At 36.4% G+C, this 21,990-nt stretch overlaps 2 long non-coding RNA genes across 2 annotated transcripts; one reads left to right on the forward strand and one right to left on the reverse strand.

Annotated features, from left to right (window-relative positions):
- Positions 1-375: 375 nt before the first annotated feature.
- On the forward strand, positions 376-19,305 carry LOC118176120. Its single transcript, XR_004755276.1, has 3 exons — positions 376-516; positions 17,978-17,986; positions 19,295-19,305. It is a non-coding gene; the product is annotated as an uncharacterized LOC118176120 (long non-coding RNA).
- LOC118176113 lies at positions 9,093-21,452 on the reverse strand. Its single transcript, XR_004755275.1, has 4 exons — positions 20,874-21,452; positions 18,165-18,295; positions 16,436-16,474; positions 9,093-9,235 (listed from the first exon to the last, which is right to left on the reverse strand). It is a non-coding gene; the product is annotated as an uncharacterized LOC118176113 (long non-coding RNA).
- Positions 21,453-21,990: the final 538 nt, after the last annotated feature.

A 21,990-nucleotide genomic window follows, 5' to 3' on the forward strand; every position in this document is an offset into this window, starting at 1 on the left:
TTGTAATTCAGGTGTTTTTCAATAACTCCCAGAATACTTTTTCCCCATAATTTTACCAGGTACTGAAGTGAGACTGGTTCTCCTTCTGTTGTTGGCATATTAAAAATTATATTTATTAAATATATTTAATACATTAAAACATATATATTGTCCCCCAGAGTACCGGGCAGCTTCCACTCTAATTGACCTTTGGCCATGCAAAATTTCTCCCTACAAAGGCAAACAGAATCCCTATAGTCATCCCATGCCGACCGACCTCAGCTATAGTCACCAGACACTTTCTTTTTCCACCTAAGTTCTAGAAGAAGATCCCTGCTCAACCAAGCCAACCTTCTGCCCCACCTACTTGACTTCTGGCAGTTTGGAATTGCCTGATCCTGTACTCTTAAGAGGTGGCACTTAGAAAGTGACAAACACTGATGGACCCCCAAACCTTCAAAAGCAGTTTCCCAGGAGACCTTACTAACTAGTTCCCTGGGAAGCATGAAGTCTGCTCTCCTTATATCCAGGATTGAAGTTTGGGTGACAGTTTTCCTCCTATTGCCAAACATTGGAACTTGACTACTTCATAGTGAATATGGCCAGGATGGCCACCAATTGCTGCTTTTCCCACAAGACCCTCTCTGTTCACAAGCAACAGATCTAGGAGGCACCTTTCCTCATATCTGTACCAAGTTATCATCAGTGTGGTTTAGGAATTTCCTGCACCTGTTTGTATCAACTATGTGATATTCCCAGTTCACATCTGGCAAGTTGAAGTCTCCCATAAGGACAACGGTGGCTGACCTAGAGGTATCTGTTAGTTCTTTAAATAATTACTCATTGGTGTCATTATCCTTGCCAGGTGGTCTATAGTAGACTCCCACAATGACTCCCTTCATTTGCTTTTCCCGCAAGCCTTACCCAGAGGCCCCCAACCATGTCATTGCCAACTGTAAAGCCCAGGTCCTCCATTACATACAGTGCCACTCCCCCACCTCACTTGTCCTGCCTATCCCTTCTGAAGAGCCTATGACTGTCAATCATAACAAGCCAGTCACAGGACTCCTTTCGCCAGGTTTTCCTTATGCCAGTAATGTAGCTCTGGGACTAAGCCAAGGCTTCCACCTCCTCTTGCTTTTTCCTTATGTTGTATGCAGTGGTGTAGAAACATTTCAAATGTGCTACATTGCACCAGCAATTTACGGAGCAGACTAAAGGATGTCATTAGCCCGCAGTCCCTCTCATTTTGTTATGCTGTCTCATAGCTTATCACCAGCAGGCCTGGTTTTATCCTTTTCACCCTTCAAATCTAGTTTAAAGCCCTGTAGATCAATCTGTCTAAATACTGTGCAAAAATTCTTTTCTCCAAAAAAGGTCCATCTCATCAGGAGCCAGTAGTCCTGGTGTCACATAGACCTTCCCATGACCAAGAAATCAAAAATACTGCTGGTGGCACCAGCCTCGTATTAATCAGCTGGGCCTACCTGTTCCTTTTCATATTGTTCCCTGCTACTGGAAGAATAGAGAAATATGTTACCTGTGCACCTGATCCTTTAACCAATCGTCTCAATGAAGTTCTTGGACTTCTCTGCTACTTCATCACTGCCAATATGAAAAATCATTAATGGATAATAACCAGAGGGCCACACCAGCCAAGTGTCTTTGCATGACATATCTTACCTGGTCCCCAGGGAGGCAGAAAATTTCCTTGTGGGTTGGGTCCAGACAGCATATTGGGCCCTCCGTTCCCCTCAGAAGGGAGTCTCCCTGAGAAGGGAGTCCCCTATGACAACAACTCTTGTTTTCTTGATGGAGGTGATTGTGATATGAGAGGTGAGCTGACTTAACCTAGGCATCCCCTCCAACCTGGATGGACCTTCATCCACATAATTCTTTGCCTGACCATCAAGTTCCAGAGCGTCATACCTTTTTTGTAAGGGCACCCAGGAAGGTGAGATAGGCACAGAAAGGGTTCGCCTTCCACCTCAAGCAGCAACATGCTTCCATTCCCCCTGCTTATAGGTCCCCACCTACTGCCTGTTGGAAAAGGGCATAGAGGATGCTCCATTTATTGTGTTTTGGCTGGCCAATATGTCTGCCTCAGGGATGGTGAAGTATGATTCCACCAGTCAATCTTCTCCAACTCCCTGATACTCCTCAGCCTGCCCACCTCCTCCCAAAGCTCTGCCACCAGGCTGAGCATTTCTTCAAGCTGGGTACACCTCCCACAAGTGAATTCACTGCTTCTGCCAGATGCTGACAGAAAACTCAGACATACCCTGCAACTTCAGACCTGGGTGGCCACTGCTCCCTTAGGAGCTTTATCTGTGTAGCATCATTTCCTGTGGCTGGAAAGGCTGTAAGTGACACAGAGGACATGGCTTTCTACTGGGTGGACACCATGGTGGAACTTCTCATGAGTAGGTTACAATTGCTGTTGGAAACAGCAGTGACAGCACCCTGCTGTGCCACGTCCTGGTTCCTCACACTCCCTGATGGCTGCCGTTGTACATTTGGGGGTGGAAGATGCTGCTCCTGGCCATGCCCAAGCCTCGTTGGCTGCTCTTGTGAGAGCTGCTGGTGGCAGCTCCCTCTGCTCTATAGTACTGCTTTGATACAGGTACATCCCTGCATGCTGTGATCCCCCACACTGCTGCAGAACACACTTGTCCTGGAGACAACCGCCTCCGCAGTGGTAGTGTCAGTGGGTATTTACCTTAGCTCGACAACTAAAAGAGATAAATGCCTACTTAATGTTAAGTACACAGACTCACTTTCCTCATTATGAATGAGGTAATGCAAATGTCATTTTTTTTCTTTTGTATGAGAGTTTGTAAAGTTTTTCTAATTAACAACCAGTTTATATCCAGTGGGCTTCTAATACCTATTGCTATACTATTTCTTATGCTCAGAAGTTTTTGTTTTCCTTCTTTGAAGGAAATATATGTCCTGAATATTTTATGGATAGAGTAGAAAAAAATCATTAGTAATTGAAAGTGACAGTATCAGGGTACAATAAATCCTCCTTGTCCTGATAATTACTGGTCCATAAACTATAGATATAACAAGATGAGTTGAAGGGATTAAATATTCTGACAACTGAAAAGGAAAGCAACTTAGTTGCTCTCATCTCATTATATTCTGGCAAATCATTTCCTATTTCACAGGCTCTGACAATAGTTACTGGGGCCAAAAATGTTACCACTAAGTGAGAAAAATGAGTGTAAAGTCACTCTGTCATCTTCTTTCAAGTTTTATGAATAATCTGTGAAATCTGTGAAAGCATGTCTGAATTTAAGAAGAGACTGGACTGTGCACTTAGTCACATGGTCTAAACTTTTGGATAGACCTGTGCGGTGCAAGGAGTTGGACTTGAAGATCCTTATGGGTCCCTTCCAACGCGGGATATTCTATGATTCTAAGAAGGAAAAGAAAGAAATGCCAGCAAGCATCTCAACTTGTGCACCAGATCTGTTCATGTTAACTTTGGTCTGATCCTTCATTGTAAAGCCTCTCACTGAAATAAGGATGCCAATTTCCTTGAGATTATTTCATTGACATAATTCACCCCACAGGTGCAATCTGCTTGTTTGTTTTTAATCAAATAAATATATTCAGAATAAGTAGGCATCCAGATCAGATTTTTAGATGGTGCAGATGATCACATTATAACTGCTTTAGATAGAAGCTATCATTCCTTATATAACATACAGAATCCGGTTTTAGTGATCGTTGAAGTGAAAATATCATTCTGATCTTTACTTTTTCTACTTTACATCTTCTTTCACCCCTGAGAATATGCTTTGAAAAGTGGTACCAATTTTAAATAGGAATAATGTAACAAAATGACAACCACTGGTTTATAATGGTATGTGCTGAATGATCAGGGTTACAAATAAAAGTACCACTTCAGGAAATCATAATCACCTTCCTCACCTGAGTTTTCATGCAATTGTTTAAAAAAAGTATTTCCAAAACCTATTTCTCATTTAATGATCTTAACAGACCTTATCACTGCATCTGCTATCACCTGTGTTTAGAAGTTGTCTGTTCCAAGCAGTCATCTTTAAGATTTTGTTGTTGTTAAAGATATCCAGTCCTATGTCATGTAAATGTTCTGAGGTTACAATGATTAAAAACTTACGTACTTCCATTTATACTCAGAGATGTTAGAAATCTTCCTCACTTCTTTGTCAGGGAGAAATTCTTTTACACTCTTTGCAGACAATCAATGGTTAAGATTGCATGGCCCTTTCAAGACTCTAAGGAAATTTCTGACGGTGGCAAGTGACTGAAACTGTGACTGCAGCAGTGCAGTGTAGGATAAAAGAGATAATGCCCTATCAAATCACTCTTGGTATTGGAGATTATAGGAACACCCAGGGTTGAACTTCCATTCAGCAGAAGTCATCCAAGAAAAAAGGATATAATGAGAGACTTCATCTTAGAGCACTATTCTTCTCAGCAAATAAAAGACTGAAATTTATCTAACAGACTGCTGCTTATTTCCTGGGAGATGTTTGAATTGACTTCAGAGATAAGTGACTTGTTATTACACTAGTGGAAGAGAACACAGAAAACATTGAAACCAAGCCAGAATGAGAGTTAAAGGAGAAACATGTTAAAGGAAAACAAACTTTATGTTCTCTTTATCTGTTTCAAAATAAAGCAGTTGCTCCCCCCCACCATCTTTGCATTTTATTAAAACAAACTTGATTTATTTTCCTTAAAAATTCACTAAAGTTTTAAGTGAATCAGTAAAGAGTCCAAAGCAGAAAGCAGAGAGTGGATTCTCACCTGCAACAATCTGCATCTCAAAAGTGAGTCTTCTGTAAGTCTCTTGGTCTCTATCCATTAGGATACAAGGACATGACTGCTTGGTTTGACAGCACAAGGTGCTAAACGAAGAGGTGAGTGTAAACTGAAGTAGTTTTCAAACTGCGTAAATCATCTATATGTGCATCACCTGTACATTATCATGAGAGAATATCACCAAGATAGCCACAGTAAAAATAAACCTCTTTGAAACCTGGGAAACAAGGATAGATATAGACCAAGTTGTATAATATCTATACAAACCATTCCAAAAGTAAATAATAAAAACTGCCAGTGGTCCTGTTGGCAAGGAAGTGTTTTTGTTTTTGTTTTTTCTCCCAGTTTTGGTCTAGGCCCAGTCTCTCATATTCTACCATGGTAATCCAAATGGTTACCTGACCACCATAAAGCTAACCTGTTTGCAGAGAGTGCTGATTAATTTCTCCAGGATGCTGTAGATTAGCTGACCTGTTGTAAGGAATCAAGGCCCCAGCTGCTAGTGGCAGTGTGAATTAGGAATGGGACTCATGACATGAGCTGGGATAAAAACCCCCTCACAAAAGATCGTAACAAAATTGCATGATAGCTATACTGAAGTGAACATACTACATATAGTCCCCGGACCTAGGAAACCAGGGACACAAAGTAGTTAATGTGGATTTTCTTCCAGTCTTCTCTCACAAGTTCACCACAAATGCACCATGGAGTAAATTGCAGCAAACTTACAAAACAAATACATCGGTGGCAACTGACTCCTGCTTTGTCTGCTGGGACTTCCCACAGAGTTGGGATGCCCATAGAGTCCCTTTGGTCCCCACCCAGCTGAGTTTACCCTGCCAAATCTATCTGCCTACCTTCTTCTTTAACATGACAGGGACTTCACTGTAGTGTGATGACTTAACTTGCTGGGAACAGATGCGGAGAGGGAAAAAAGTGAGCAATGGACCCTGACCATGGGATATGAAATACAGATGTCTAAACTGAGAGTTAACCGTTGAGAAGGTGTTACTATAAAGTGTGGTATAGCCACCTAAATGAACCTGAAAAAGGCTAACAGGGCAAGTAAATCAGCAGAGGACTGGACTTAATACCCCAGGAAATTTCTTCCATTCTTACTGTTCTGAAAACAAGATAACTTCACTTTGACATTTCTGCATGTAACTGCATTTTTTTTCTATGATTTTGTTACAGACTTCATTCTGTAAGGCCTTACAATCCCTCATGATTAACATTTCTTTTAGAACTACTTTTTCAATAAATTGAATGCTGTAAATAGCATTCTTAAATGCATTTGCATATCATCTGTATAAGTAAACTAAATAAATATTTCAGAGTGCCATAAAAAGAGCACATTTTCAGTTAAGGAGATAGTTAATCTATGGATTTTCTATTATTATTATGGTATTCTTGCCCTGTCCAAGAGACTGTTTAGCAAAAGTAAAAGCTCAAACAGACACATTTTTAGTCTCTGCCTGTTGCCAAGTAGAGATGTACTGAGCTATGCTGTCATAATTCATAGAAATAACTGTTCAGGAAGAATGCTGATACCTAGTTATTTCTGCTTTCATTGTTTTATTTGCTTTACACTGCTTAATAATCCTAGTCATGTTATTTTTCATTATTTATAAATGTGATAGACCAAGCAACATATTTTACTCTATGGGACCCAGCTTTCACATAGAACAGTAAACTGGGGCAGGGAAGGAATAGATCACGCACATCTACAAAACCCAAAACTAGCAAATTTGGACTGCTTATGTTTCATTCTTGTCTCTTGGTTCTATTTTTAGTTCAAGGATATGTTCATGCCATTCCATTTTCTTTCCTTGTTTCATCAGTTATTTTTTAAGATTATCTAACTTCTGTTTTTTCTTTTCTTTAAGAGTGCTGTATCAAAATAGGATGTCTAAGATAATAGTTTCTGAAAGACAACAGCAGCCCCTTGCTGTATCCACTGGTCCATTTACATGGTTCAAAGCAAAAGGACTGGAATAACCACTAAATTAAATAACGTAATGTTACATTATTACCCTATTGAGAAAATACTCATACAGCAATAGTGTGTCTGAATGCAAAGATGGTATATATTTTCAATGAGAATTCATATGAGTTTTCTTGTCTGAAAACTTGAGTAGAATGGAGTATTAAATACCTAATATATACATGTGTAGCCCAGACATTAATGTCAAATATGAAAAACTTCATAATGTGTGTACAAAAGTAGGTCACTCGTTTTGATCACCTGAATTCCTTACACAACCTAGAATTTGTAAGAGGAGTTCAGACTGAAATATATTAGTTAAAAAATCTTCTAGATAAAATTTGGTATGCTTTTGAGTATATCAAAATCTACCAATATTCTTCAGTATTAGGAGGTTGTCTGCATGTACATGTAATTGCTGTCAGATAACAGATCCTTCCGCTGTCTTATTCCCAGTACTGCTGTAGGTGAAGTACAGGACACAAATCTTGATTCCGTCAGCTTTCAGAAAAACAGAAACTTGTTAATCCCCTTCATTTGAATACATGTTTGGGAATGTGTACTTTTCTGGAGCAAGAAACACAGAAATGGAAATATTCAATGCATTTTTTAGAAGTAGGGTAGTAGAAACAATTGATAAAGTAAAACACCTATAAATGAGTATAGTTAGCTGCTGGCTGTGAGTGGTTTGCTTTGTGTGTTATTTGGTACTTTTTGTTCCACCAGTTCAAAAAGTCTCATGTAATTACTTCCAGCAAAAACAAGAGGAGGGAGTGCTGAACCCATTAGTTTGTTGAAAGGTAATAAAATCAAATCCAGAAAGAATTTATGGAATATACTGGAAAGAATAGAGGGGCTTTAGATATCAACTTCCATTAGCATGGGTTTGCATAGCAGGAACATCCACAGTACATGATACAGTGTAGTTTTGTCATTTAGACTGATGCTGTGTCTTTCCCACTCAAATATGGGAGTTAGATACATTAATAAAAAATAATCTAAATCTGTCTCACTGCATGGTTTAGCAAAAAGAATAACTAAAACCTCAGATCCTCTCTCACGTGTGTTAGACTTGCCTGAATAGCTCAGTTTTAGCAACTGAAGTGAAGAGCATTTTATATGAGAAGTAATCATGTTGCATTCAGAGCACTGCTTGCGCTGAAAGGTACCTCCAGAGATCTTGTAGTCCAAACCCTTGCTCTTGTTAAACTTCATATTTTTGGTGATTGCCCAATTCTCTAATTTGTCTTTTATCTCCTCAAGGCCTCTCTACCTTTAAGGGAATCAACAGATCCACACAATTTAGTATCATCTGCAACTTAGTATACATTCAAGTCCAGCTTCTAAGTCATTTATGAAAACTGACCTTAAATATGGTGACCTAAATAGTCACCAACCTGGTGTAACCCCATTTACTATAACCTTTTGAGGCAGACCCATCAGCCAATTGTTCATCCCTCATGTTATGTTTTTATCTAGCTGTATGCTGGAAATTTTGTCCAGAAGGATACTGTGAGAAACAGCATCCAAAGCTTCACTGAAATCCAAAAAGACTACAACAACTGGCTTCCATTGGTCAACTAGGTCGGTGACCTTGTCATAATAGGAAATTAAGTTAATTAAAGAGGACTTTTCCCTCATGAACCCATTTTTGTGTTGACCAATGACCACATTGTAATTCAGGGGTTTTTCAGTAACTTCCGGAACAATCTTCTCCATAACTTTACCAGGTACTTAAGTGATACTGACAGGCTTGTAATTACCAGGGTCTTCTTTCTTACCCGTCTTGAACACTGGGACATATGTCAGCTTCCAATCAACTGGGACCTCTCCAGATTTCCAAGACCACTGAGAAATAATTGAGAGAGGTCTTGCAATAACATCAGCCAGTTCTCTGAGTACCCTGGATGAATCCCACTGGGCCCCATAGACTTACATGCATGCAGTTGGAGCAGCAAATAACACAAATTCAGAGTTGGCTGGGAGTTATTGTTCCTGCAGTCACAGTACTCCATATCTGGGTTCCAGGGGTCCTAGGGCCTTTGTGTTGAAGACAGAGGTGAAGAAGGCATTAAATATCTCTGTTTTCTCTATATCGCTAGTTGTGTGATGACCATCCTCATGAAGTAACAGACCAATATTATCTCTGGTCCTCCATTTTGCTGCAAGCATATTTAAAAAAAAAAACACTTTATATTGTCTCCCAGAGTACTGGCCACTCCTCACCAGATTCAGCTCCATGTGAACTTCGTCTTTCCAAACCCTATGTTTGTATAGCTGCACAGTGCCTCTGTATTTCCCCTGGCTCACCCATTCTTGCTTCCACCTCTTGTATGCTTCCTTTTTATGTCTGAGTTTTCTTAGGAGCTTCTTGCTGATCCATGCAGGCCTCCTGCCACTTTTGCTTGGCTTCCTGCACATGGTGATGGACTGTTCTTGACTTTGAAGGAGGTGACCCTGGAAATCAACAGTCTATATTTATGATCATTCAGTGACTCTATGATTATTTTTAGCCCACTCTAAACATATTCCTAAATTTTTCTTTGCATTGTATGCTTTAAACAGTGAGGAAAGAGGTATTTTTTCCATCCATTGATAACAATTGGTATAATAATTCTCTATATTGTTTCCTATGTCCTATGTATTTTTCCATGAAAATTTCCACTTCTACAGGAGAAAAATCCAGTCATTTTATCAATCAATATTTAACAATAATATCAGACTTTTTAGATTTTTTTTTTTTAGTCTAAAACTTCTGGATTTTATAGGGGTTAAATAGGTCAGCTGAACCCTTTCAGTCTTATCTTTGGCCTTGCAATTTCTCTAAAAAAAAATATATATATATATATGTTTATGCTCCCTGCATATATCATTCAGTACTAAAATAAATGTACCAAACTTACTGAAATGATATTTTTTTTCAGCCATTTGCTTTCAAAAGGAAAAAAAAAAAAAAAAAAAAAAACATTTTAATACGTTTTTGTAAATAATGTTTTGAAAATATTAAAGATTAACCTATTGCATTTTTATCTTTTTGCTGTGATTATTTGTTATAATAATAATATTTGCATATGATTGCTAAAAAGACAGTTTCATTGTTTTATGACTAAAGGAATGAAACTTATGAACAAGAAGAACAGTAACTGATGAATAACAAATCTGTAGAATTGTTCATGAATGCAGAGCATTTTGCATGTAAAATTAAATATTCTACTAAAGAAGAGCAATTTCCTAAATATTCATGTTGAACAAAAATTTCTATGTATGAGTGTTTGCTAGCAATGAATATTAAGGAGCAGGAACATGATCTGGAGAAACAGCTGTGCAGAACTGAAACAAATGTTCACTTAACCCTATTTTTGTAGTAGTTGTAGAGCTCAATTTATAATGAATCTTTCACTCCTTACTTACCACTTTGTCAAGAGGTACATAGAGAGAGAGAGAGAGAGAGAGAGAGAGAGAGTGAACTCTTCCACTCCCTTTGCATAATTCTACCAGTAACTACCATACTTTTTTACTTCTTTTATCACAACAACTATCAACACCGGCAGAACACCTTCTGTTGTTACACAGGACTTAGCAAGTCAGAAGGTAGATAATTTGTTTTCATACTAGGCTGGAATGAGATTAAACATTTATACGATCTAATGACTTCACTTTGTCATTACAATCACTAAGGATAAAGATCCTCAGTACATTACTGGTGTTTTACAATATTGTCACTTTCTTTGAGTTTAAATTTTGTACTACCACAAATTTGTAAAGGTAAGTCAAACTCTTGATAGTACAGATTGAGGGATGCATGCTGATTATGCATTATTTGCAAAGAACATAACCTTGCAAAAAACAGAGAAACAAACAAACAAAAACCAGAAAACAAACAGTGAATACATCAATTGCCCATACAGTCAATTTGAAGCAAATGGAAGAAGTAGATAATTGAAAGGATAATTGTCCTTTCTTACTAGTGAAATATTTGGTGGTCTTGAACAAAACCAAGAAAAAAATCCAGAAGTATTTTTTATGATCTGTTGAGTTCTGTTAAATAAATTGAGTGTCCAAACATTTTGTAGGACTATCTGAAAGTATCTTAATGCTTCTGCCTTAGTCATCCACTACAGAATTTAAGAAAAAAAATGGGGGGGGGGGGGGGGGGGTCGGAGTAGGAGGATGGAGGGGAGACAACAGAGCATCTGCCATATCTTCTTGATTTGATACATGATTGCATATATTTTTATCAGTAGGTTTTTGGATAAAACATAATCCTGGAGATAGACAATAAAGATTTTCAGCCAGCTTAAGTGAAAAAAAATAAAAACAAAATAAACAAAAACATACTTTTAATCTGCAAGTAGCTTGATTTTCAGCAGTTTGAGTGATCACTAGAAATAACCACTTCATAGTCCGCATAAAATATGCTGGTTATGTCTTTAATTTCTAAAAAGTCAAAAGTCCCTCCTGATATTAATCTACTGCTACCATTATTGGTCAAAATAGCTAGCAGAAAACTGATAAATCAAATTATAAACATCAAACATGGTACTTACAAGCTAGAACTAAGAGATGTTGTAGAGGGAAAGTCCCTGCTGGATCTGTATTGAAGATTAATAGAGGACTGCAGTTTCCAAGGCTTCAGTTTAGCTGCTTCCTAAGCAGTCCAGTTACACGGGTGCACAAACATACACCTATTCACAGACACAAGCTTGCAAAGGTTATATAACATTTCACTGTTTTTGCACAGGTGATTACCTAGGATACTTATAGAAAGGGAAAAAAAAAAAAGGAAATATTAAAAGGACTTTATTTTTAAAAAAATAATAATAAAAAAAGGCAAATCGTCATGTGTCAGTACAATACAGGTTATTGATAATAACCTTAATATTTTTCATTGACTTCAAATATGAAAAAAGAATTTTAAAAAATATTTCGACAAAAGGAATCAATGAGTATCACTTCAGATTCTGAAGTGGTTAAAATTTGTGGGGAAAAATGATACTTATAATTTTTTTTTCATTCAGTTTTGACATTGGAACTTAAATTGTAAAGATACATTGTGGAATATGAAACATTTTTCACAAGTACTTCTTTTCATACCATTTATTTAGATAATTTGCTGAGAATGGTCAATTTTCTTGACTGTAGAATGTCTATTTCACCTTGTAAATCTAAATTTATGTACACTAACAATTTATTTCAAATAAATTAGAAAGATAGAAAGGACAAAGAGAAGTTAGAAATACACTGCCAAATGAAAGAAGAGTTTATATATATATATATATATATATGTATATATATATATATAATATCTTCCCCAAACTTTTAACACTATTCTTTCTCTACTTTTTGTTAAAATAGTATTGAATGATATAATACAATTGCTTTTCAATCACATTTCAGTGTCACTATTTCAGATTGTCCCCTGTACATAAAACTTGTAATTATTTCTTTCATATTTTTACTTTCAGCAGATTCCATTAAAATTATAATGGTCTTTTATTGTATGAAAGAACATTTGTATTTCACATTTTGAGTAGCTCTGAGAATTTTCTGCACTTTACCAAATTACTTTTTCATGGTCCTGGATGGATAATCCAGAATTTTCAAAAAACTATTTTATACTGTGTTACTGCAAAAATCCATTTAAGAAAACCAAACTTATTACAATACAATACAAGAGGATTTCCTAAGATGCTTTTAGTGTACGTTTAAAATTAGGTCTTAGAATCGAGGGTTATGTTAGTTTACTTTTCAGACTATGCAGATCAAAGCTATCTAGAAACAGTGACCCTATTAAGAATGAAACTGATGAAATCTTTGATTTACTGGTTCACTCCTAAAAATACTGAGAAGCTCTGTTAAGCTGCTACGAATACAGTTTTAATAATGTTTTTAAACAGTATCTGTCAGCCAGGAGACTGCTGCTAGTTTCTGTCAAAACAAAAATTAGACAAAAAAAATCCATAAAAATGCGTCCATGATATCCTTTAATAAAAATAAATATAATAATCATTATAGAAAATGTTAAATATATATATATATAACAGATAGGAAATACTGTGCCTTAAAGATAAATCAATATTGTTATTTAACTGGAACTCTGCTTCTCAGCACAACCTGGCAGTATTAGATTTTGAAAGGGTAAGCTTTGATCTTACAAACTCCCTGTGGTATCTGTATCTGATCTAATCTGTACTTTCCTTTAGCAATACACAGCCTCATTAAAATACTGCTAGTGAGGATTTGGGGAAAAAAGAAAAAAGAAAAAAAAAAAAAAAAAAAGGATGGAGAGGGTAGAAAACCAACTAAAACAGACAAGTTGGGTGGCTCATTTCCACGATTTTGTGTACGTGTTCTGACATTTTAAACTTATTTTTGTAATTAACTGTGAAGAGTCAACCAACAAAAAGAAAATATACTTTCTCCTTGTTTAGAAGGTGTTTGCATTAAACTATTTTAAGCACAGAATAAAAAGGTACTTTGTACCAAGCCACAAGCTCTAAACAAAGTATTTGCTGGAAAAACAAATAAATAAATAAATAAAAATAAAAAGCAGCATGAGATGAAAGAGAAGAGCTTGATATATTTAATTACGCCTATGGTGGCAAGTGACCCTACAGACTGAATGATTGTTTACAAATGGATTTTGACAGGTAATTTCACTGCACACTCCACCCACATTTTAAATGTATTGGTCCAGTCCTACTGCCAATGAAATCAACTGGCAGTTTGCAATTGATTAGCATGGGAGTGTGGTTCACATGCTTCTGAAAGAAGTGAAAGGCAGGCAGATCTGGGGTCATTTGAAGTTATCGACCATTGCAGACAAGCTGTGTGGATTACAGTCCTGGCTTTTGCTTGCTCATCTCTGGCTGATATGGAACTCACAATGGATTTGGGAACACGGCTTAATCCTGTCCATGTGAATTAGATTTCTAGACTGCAAGAAAAATGAAGAAAAAAAATAAAATAAACACAGAAAAGCCACAGGAAATCTGTCGGAGGTGCATCCATATAGCAGCTGCAATAAAAGAAATGCAGATTGCAGGACAAAATATATTAAAAATCAGAGGAATAAAACACATCCTATAGCTACCCTTTCCTGGCCTCTAGGCTGTGACATACCTGCCTGCTTGTCACCTACTTTCAAGAATGGTTTATTGGACTTTTATTCTTCCAGTCCTGTCCTGATAGAGGACAGTTATACTGAATTACACAGTGTGGTAAGAAGGAATTGGTCTCTCTGTCTGTCACAAGGGAGAGCTTGATTCTCTGTAGCAAACATGCTACTCCTCACACATCCTCCCACAACGGTAATTTAAACATTTACAGCTGTATTGCTATTACTTGCTGTTCAATTACTTGCTTCATCAATGTAAAAACTGGGCCATGGGTTTTGGTCTGAAATGCAGCTGAGCTGTTATCCAGAAAGCCTGAAAAGAAATACATACATACATGTATAAAGGCTATAACTTTATTAAAAAGGATAAAATATTCTGTATCTTTACAAAAATGTTAATATTTTCTTTTAAGTCCTCTAATTAACAATGAAACACATTCTGCACTCAGTGCCCAATCAAAATTCTATTGGACTCTATATTTAGTGGCTCTTAAATTACATCTGTAATTAAAATACATAGTAAATGTGAATAAGATTTAAAATGTCAGCATTTGCTTGAAGTGGAAGAAAATTTATTGTGCATTTAAAATTACATTCTTATTCTACTTTATTATGAAGCTGTTTGTTTTATTAAAAAATATCTTGCTGCTCTATTGAGACAGGTGTCTGATTTCCACAAGTTTGGCCCTAGACCTTGTGTTGTGGTTTAACCCCAGTGGGCAGCTGAGCCCCACACTCTCACTCATTCCCCCTCAGTGGGAATGGGGGGGAATCTGAAAGGTGAAAGTGAGAAAAATCATAGGCATGACACAGTTTAATAGGTAAAGTCAAAGTTGTGTGTGCAAGCAAAACAAAGTGAGGAAGTTTTTGACTACTTCCCATCAGCAGGCAGGTATCCAGCTATTTCCAGGAAAGCACAGTTCATCACGTGTAATGGTTACCTGGGAAGACAAGCGCCATCACACAGAGTCTCCCCCTCCTCCTCATTCCCTCAACTTTTATTGCTGAGCACAACATTACTTGGTGTGGGGCATCCTTTTGGCCAGCCTGGGCCAGTTGTCTTGGCTCTGTCCCTTTCCATCTCCTGGTGCACCTGCTGCCTACCCACTGATAGGCCAGCATGAGGAGTTTAAATGTCCTTGTCTCTGTGAGCACTGCTCAGCAACAGCTAAGCATCCACGTGTTATCAGCATTATTCTCATCCTAAATCCAAAACATGGTACCACACCAGCTACTAGAAAGAAAATTAACTCTGTCCCAGCCAAAACCAGGACAGCCTGTCTCAAGAATAAAGAGCAAATGCTTATTTACTTGTTTCTAAAGGATTTGCACTTTTCAACAACTGTAAAAGTCTGTTGTCTTCTCTATGATATGCAAATTTGTGGGGAGAATACTATGGGTTATCTACTAGGCATGTGTTGTAAGACTACTGCTCTCTATGGAATTTGACCCTCAGGTCAAATTTTTAAAAGCATAAAATAGAATACATTAATTCACCATTTCCACCTAATGGCTTTTCGTGCTGGTTTACTGATAACTACATCGACACCAATATCCCACCCAGCCACTTGATTTCACGCAGTGAAATCTTGCAATGCTCAATAACAGACAATAATGCTGTGCTCACAAATGAATAATTAAAAAATAAAATAAAATCTAGGCATAGCTGAAGGAGTTAACAGAGGAAAAACATCTTCCCACCTGTACCAGAGCATTCATTATTGTGTGATAAACTCATAACTTCGGGTATATTCTAAGTAATTTTTTTTGTTTAGTCTTCTATTTCTTTTTGTATCTTATAAATAACATAACATTAATCATTTATAATCATTAATATCATTAATCACTGAACATAATCCTATTTTTTCCGCTAAGTCAAAAACCCTGAAATCATATACAACACTCAGTGAAATTGACGGAAATTCTCTCATGAACAGATAGCAACTCAAATTGCTATCTGACAACAACTTTTCTCTAGTGCTCAACAAGTATTGTGACTTTTCCCTCTTACTCTCTAAAGCAACAGTGTGAAATAGAAATATCAATGCCTTTTAGTTCAGATAACATACTGCTCTAACTTAAGTATTTAGGGATTTTATTCGATGCAGGTGACATTTTGATATCTAATTAAATTGTTCTTTAGAGAAAGAGCATCATAAAGGCTGGCTTCAAAAGACCGTGAACCTGATTAGTTAAGTACTTGCTCTTTATAAAGTGCATATTTTATGACAAAAAAGCATTGGGAAGTACATGAATTTCTGGTATGAATTTGCCAAACTGTTCAAAAGTCTGCAAACAATAGCTCACACTCTATATCCAGTTTGTTTTCAGAGTGTCTCAGTTCAGAACAAATAGCCATCATAGCAATGTCATTTTCGTGATTAAATATATATATTTTTTTCTATGTAATGATAGTGTATAGCATCTTCACCTCATTATGTTTTCTTTTTATATTCTTTTCTGGTATATAAGAGAATACCATTAAGTCTGTTTAAATAATCTATAAAATCTAGCAGAATGTTGATTTTCCATTTTCTCACCCAGGAGAGTTCAGGTCACAGAAAAGATTTGCTCAAAATCTGTCAAAAGGGAAAGTATTGAGTTCAGAGAGGTATGAAAGATGAGGCACTAAGAGGAAGATTAAAGTACTGTCCTAATTCTTTGGCCTTCCACCTCTCAGAGTAGCTTTTGTTAAACATACAATCCAAATAAAAGATGTTATTTTTATTTTCATTATTATTTATCTTGTGATACAGATAAAACAATCATAAAATTTCTGAAAAAGTTAAGAAGTCTTATGGTTTCAGACTTATTGGGAGCTTCAGAAACAAACAGAGCTCAGTATTTACTCTCCATATCCTTTTAAATTTTTTTCCTTTCTCTTTGAAAGTCTACACATTTTTAATAGGGAATGAACCGCTTATTACATGCAGAGTTTTTTCTTTCCCTCTTCACGTGACAGAGTCTTGTGGGGCATCTGAGACACTTTGTTTCTGCTGTAGCACCCACTTGTTAATTAGGGGGGCGGGGAAATTCTCCTTTTCTTTCTTTCTCCACACTCAGTCCAACACGGTAAAATACAGGTTGATCTAATATTTTAGATCAAGATAGATTTAGATAATTTTTTTAATTTAGATTAAGATAATTTTTAAACTCCCATATAAACTGGATTTTGTTTCCATGTTTTGTATCCTGAAAGGAAGTCTGAAAAGCAAAATTTCTTTACATTCTCCCTCTCAACTTTCACTCTAAAATTTTCATTTCTGTCTTAAAGTAGAAACTGCTATAAAATTTGTAAATTTTAATTAAATGAGTTTGCTTGTTTTTATTCCTGTTAATTTTTCCTAATTTCAGCTGCATAGGAGTTACAAGGAATCTTTCATTTTACAGCATTACCATCAGCACTACAACATGTCAATTATGAATAGAAATCATGTATTCTTCAAAGGTCATCTTCTATGGATAGTTTACACTTCTATAAAACTAACACACTGAAGTCCAAATGTTTCTGAAGTCTTCACATTATCTGTAGTGACATTTGCTTTTTTTCAAAGACTATTATTTTAGGTGTCTTCTGACTTGTTTTAGATCTTTTGTTGTCTTAAAAAAATAAATAAATCAAAACAAAACAAAAAAAACATATCCATACCAATATCTTCTTCATTCTTTTTGATCTCTGAATGTTACTGTGTGATACAACATCTAGACAGCTCTTCTCTTCTACGTTTGTGTGACTAACCTATTGTTTAACCCTTCTAATTTTCTTCTGCAAGTCTGCTTATTTTTCAGGAATTCAATCAATTTCTCTAATTTAGCAAGTTTGTGCTGATTGTAGATCCTATCTTCCAAAACAACTGTGATCAGCAGATGAAAACCCCAACGTTACAAATTGAGGTTTAGGAATTTGTTAGAACCTTCAATTATTAATATAAAACGTAATAAATTACTCCTATAGAAAAAAACATTTCTGGGGAGGCGGTATACTAAAAAAGTGGACATCAAGATTCACTTTTCCTATAGATTGCATGTGTGCAATGGCACTGCTGGTGAAATATCTTACAACATACGGAAATCACAGTCAGTTTTTAATGGTGTTAATGGGGGGGGGGTTCATCTTGTTTGACTCCTTGACTCCTTAATTATATTCTGGAGGTATTCCCTCCAAGTGCCATTTCTCTTCACATTTTCTGCTGTGTCCATCTGGAGTTTGTTACTAGGATATGCTCCACTTCTCCCAGGCTTGTGATTCCTCTAAAAGGGATCACTCACATTCATTACAACACTGTATTTGCAGCATTTACCTTCCCTTATGCATTTTTCAGAAATAATAATGCAGCAGTTTTCCTCAGAATTCCTTTTAGTCTGTTCTTTCAGGTGCAAAGCATATCAGTTGCAAACCACTGTCAAAGATGGAACTCTAAGTAGATTTTGCAAAACCAATTTCCATTCATTCATTTTCAAATATTTTTATTGACATCTAAAATGCACACACATATACAAATTTATTTTCAACCGTTACCCTGACTTACTGTTTGAATTACATCTATGTAACATTTCTACATTAAGAGCAAGTTTTTCCATGCCCAGAGCTTAAAACGAGATTTTTTTTTCTTTTTGCTGGTTGCTTCTACTGTCTTGTTGGAAAAACAAACAAAAACGGTCTCACAGCTGTCTAGACAATTTCAAACTACAGCAGAAACTGATGAGAAAAACATTCTAAGATCCTCTTGTTAATTCTTTTTATCTTATTCATCTGCTGAGTTATTGTGGAGGTTACAGCTGTTAATTCTAACTGTAGAACTTTTCTCTATTTTTCCATTACTTTCCATTTTCCATTGCTTTCAGATTCTAAAGATATCATGCCTGTGCTCCCTCACCCTGTCCATATGAGTATTTGACAGAGTGTGAGAGAGGAAAAAACAGCAAACACTCTACCTTTTAAACTATACCTTTAAAAACCTAAAACGTCTGATCTCCTAATATGCAGGAATGGATTACACAGTTGTAAGAAGAAAACTGGCATAGGAGTTGATAGAGTAGCAGATCTTTGCCAACATTAACCAGATTATTTAGCATCACTATCTGATCTCACATACCCCCATAGACACAAGCCATTTTATTTACACAGGAATGTGTAATGGAGAAAGGAAGAGCAGTTTTCATGAGTTCTTCATTTCTGTTTTTATTGAAATACATTGTTCTATCCTAAGATCACATTTGGTCATTTTCATTTTTTTTGGTACTTTTTATACAGCATCAGTAAATAATTATCATAAAATTGTACATGTCATTTTTAGCTGCAAGTCTAACTGACAGTAAAAGCAAATGTGTCATTGTGTTAGCATCTTACCATGTAACCATCCACTATGAATTACAAATACATGCGTTCATCACATCAGTAAAAACATGCTTCAACTCAAGATATACATCAGTTCCCACAACCTCCTGAACTTTGAGTACTTGCAAAGCCCTACAATTTAAAGGGGTATTAGATTTCTTCCTTGAGGTAAAATTTTAAAATAAATGAATAAACATTATCCTGCTCTATGATGTGTCAGTAGTCAGAACATGGCTCTATGATCAGGAAACAATGCTGGGTTCTTTGCTGAAAAGTATGTCTGTCTGCTGGGGCTTGCAGTCATTATATGGGACACCTGACTGTGGTAATTAAAAAGTCCTATGGGCAGTTTTCAAAGAAATTCTACAACTACATACGAATTGGCCAATTATATACTTTCCTCATAGATTTCCCACCCTCATTTCCCACCAGGTAAGTCACAGTTCACACTGCCTACAGACTTCTTGAGAGAAAACCTATTACTTATGACTACAAAGCTCCAATGTAAAACAGTGCATTTTGTCAATATGCATTTTTTTTCTATACATCAAAAGCATAAATTTACAGATTATGTGCACTACAGATTATGTTTCATGACTGAAAGAGAATTGCTCTTGACTGGGGACTACAGAGTTAGAATCACACAAAGTCAAGGACATTCCATTGGAAGTGTCTTGACACTAATGATGTTTATCCTTTAATTCAGAGAGGCTTTCTATATTTTAAGTAAGGAAATAAATACTCCAGGGACACAGATGTGCCATATCACATCAGAATGAAAGAATTTTTATTCTGTCAGGCCAAAAATCCATCTTTAGAGTAATGAGTGCTCTCTGGAAGGTGCTACAAAATGGCCTTCAGCAAAGCAGAGTTACTTAGTAAATGATAGATCAAGCTCCATGGTACCTGAACATAAAATGAAGGAATATTGCCTACAAAATTAGAATGTAAGGAATATCCTGCTGTCTCAGAAGCATGGGCTATCTATTTCATCCCTTCAACTGGCATTAGCAGATGACATTTAGGAATACACAGAGCATGGAAAACTGGTCAGCTTCTGCTGTCTATCCTCCTCATACTTCTCTGGCAGACATAATTGCATTAGGGTTGTTAGAGACTATGTTGCTGTCTAGCACTATTAGCATTCATTCTGGACCTGCTGTCCAGGAAGTTGCCTAATTCCTTGACCTGCTGACGCTGTCACCCCACAAAAAATTCCTGTGACAGCAAGTCCCACAAGTTTACTGTCTACTATGAAAACTACTTTATCTGTCTCAAGTCAATTTCACTAGTTTTATTAAGTGCTTCCTAATTCTAGTGTTGTGGGCATTGAAAGTAAAATTCAATGTTCAGTTTATATGCTGCCTCGTGACTTTGCAAACTCATTTCCACAGCAACTCTGTTTCTTCACCAATGTTTTGTATGGAAAATTTTCAATGTTGTTTTATTTTGCAAAGTCAGCTGCATTATGTCTACTGGATTCCCTTTGCCTACATGTTTATTGACTGTGGTCTGCCCCAACTTTAGCAGGCTCAGTCAGTTTTTATCTTTACTGGAATCATAATGTCCTTTTCCCAACAGACCTTGTTTCTGCATGTTCCCAGTTTTCTTAATTCATATGATAGACTGTGACATCTTACCTATAAAGAAGGCATGCTCCCTGGTCTGTAGTTCCCAGGAACTTCTCTAAAGCTCAGGAGTCATGAAATATGCACTCACACAGCCTCTTTAGCCTAGAGTGGGGAACGAGTATTACATTGATTGCCAACAAGTAGAGCTGAGACAAGTATCAGCTGAAGAGCCTCCACAAGTGTTAATAATCTGAGTGATGTTGAAGACTCTGAGAACCTGGCATCACAACTATTAGTTTACAAAGACTGCTTAACAGGAGAAATGGTTGGACACATGTTAACTGTTATCTAGAACATGAAAACAGAGAACAAACATCTGTAAAATATTAGCTGGCCTCCTCTATTCTGTGTATGGTACATATAAAGACACAACTGACTGCTTTTGAAGCCTTCAGTGGGACATATACACACTGATCAGAGGCTTTTGGTGTGTACTGATGCATCTCATTAATTCTTAATACATTTAACAATTATTTCAAAAAGTATTGCAAGAAACAATGCTGGTCCAACCAAGCTTGGAAATCTGATTTGAAAAAGCTTCCCTAAGAACCAGACTGAAATTTTGTGCATTGTCTGTTAAGTTGCATTCCGTCAACAATGCAGTCTATCAGCAATGGGTACCTGAGAACCAAACACCAAATTAAGTAAATATAGGAACTTTAAAAAACTTTTCAAACTAAGCTTAGTACCATCAGAAAAAGTTAGCATTTTAATCCACAGCTCCTGCCTGATCTACTACTAATGAAAGATTCACTAAATTATCTTCATAAAGGTCAAAATGCTAATTAGGAGATTCTCCTCAGTGATAAATCAGAGATGTGGAACGAATGATTAGATCAGCTTTTCCTAGAGTTCAATTACCCTTCCCTTCATTTTTAAAACATAAGAGAATTCAAAATAAGAAATGAATTTTGTAACATTAAATATTTCCGTCTTTTTAATTGCATAGAAAATACTCTTGGAAGGTTTGAGTTTACATAAATTATCTTTTAGTTGAATTTATATACATTTTTATATGTGACAATAGTATTTACTTACTAGCGATAAAGCAATTAATGGCTCTAAAATAATTTATTAAATATCCTTCAAGTTAGTAAGTGCACTAATAAACTAAACTATATACTTG

This window comes from Oxyura jamaicensis, chromosome 1 (genome assembly GCF_011077185.1).
Source record: "Oxyura jamaicensis isolate SHBP4307 breed ruddy duck chromosome 1, BPBGC_Ojam_1.0, whole genome shotgun sequence".
NCBI classification, from domain to species: domain Eukaryota; kingdom Metazoa; phylum Chordata; class Aves; order Anseriformes; family Anatidae; genus Oxyura; species Oxyura jamaicensis.